Consider the following 1,200-nt stretch of genomic DNA (forward strand, 5'->3'; position numbering starts at 1 on the left):
GATGCCACCAAATATGTACAAAAATGTCTATTTGCCCTGAAACTCACATCTAATCCCCTGTGAGATTTTCAAACCACATGATCCCCTGCATCTCTCACCTGATCTCACAGGTGAGAGCACATCTAGTTTTCAGTGCATGACTAGTCTGTACAAAAGACAGCCAAGAGGAGAAAAGAAGGAACTACCTATTGCTTGGAACACTCCTCTTGAAAAAGGAAACCCAGGTTCATCCTCAGCTACCTGATTTCAGCAAGGATTACCCAAGTTTCTTACTTCTGAAGGGGAATACTCCAACCACTAGGCCATAACACTGGTTATACTGCTCTTGTAGTGAAGGGTGTGTTTTCACCATCTCTTCATTAAAGCTGTTCCATACACAGCTACTCCTTGCTTAACGTCATAGTTACGATCTTGAAAAATGCGACTTTAAGCGAAACTATGTTAAACAAATCTAATTACATCACAGTAGTTACCTCCTTGCAGGTGGCGGCCAAACAACATTGTAACCAAACGTTGTGCAACTTTAAACAAGTATGTTCTCTAATAGATTAGCAATGTAATACCGAAACAACGTTAACCGGGACAAAGTTAAGTGAGGAGTACCTGTATTGTATTAAATAATCCTCACTGGAGCAACAACTGAAACCCAGACTTCCCAGGTGCATGCTTTAAGACTCATTCTCATTCTGACCAAATAGAATTTAAATTGTTGTATTTTAGTATTTTATCCAGCAGGGAAGGATTGAAAGGCTTGTGTGAGTGTGCAACTCAAGAGCTTAAGGTAGCATCTGATTACTGAAATAGCTTTACCGTGAATTTTTCCTCTGCTGGGGTTGGGAGATTGTTTTATTACAATACAGTTCTGTTTTGTGATTATGTATACTCCTCACTCTCTAAGTTGGTGACTGGGATATTTATTTCCTCTCTCTATTTATATGGTTTTAGATGAAAAACTTAGGTCAGAAAATAAAGTGAGGGGAAGGGAGGAATCATCACTAAAGGACTGAAATATGTTACACAACGGCATAAAGCAGACTGCACAAATCCTCCTCTGCATTTGATCGCCAGAACTGGAGAGTTTACTGATTCATTTTACCAGGAAGCTGACACTGTGTCATTTAAAGGTGTGGATTTCTCACATGACGCTCCTAACGCAGCAAGCTTCAGGTATATTACAAAATGGTGCTGCTGTATCAGCCC

The sequence above is a fragment of the Crocodylus porosus genome, unplaced genomic scaffold (genome assembly GCF_001723895.1).
Source record: "Crocodylus porosus isolate Cpor-Errol unplaced genomic scaffold, CroPor_comp1, whole genome shotgun sequence".
Classification (NCBI taxonomy): domain Eukaryota; kingdom Metazoa; phylum Chordata; order Crocodylia; family Crocodylidae; genus Crocodylus; species Crocodylus porosus.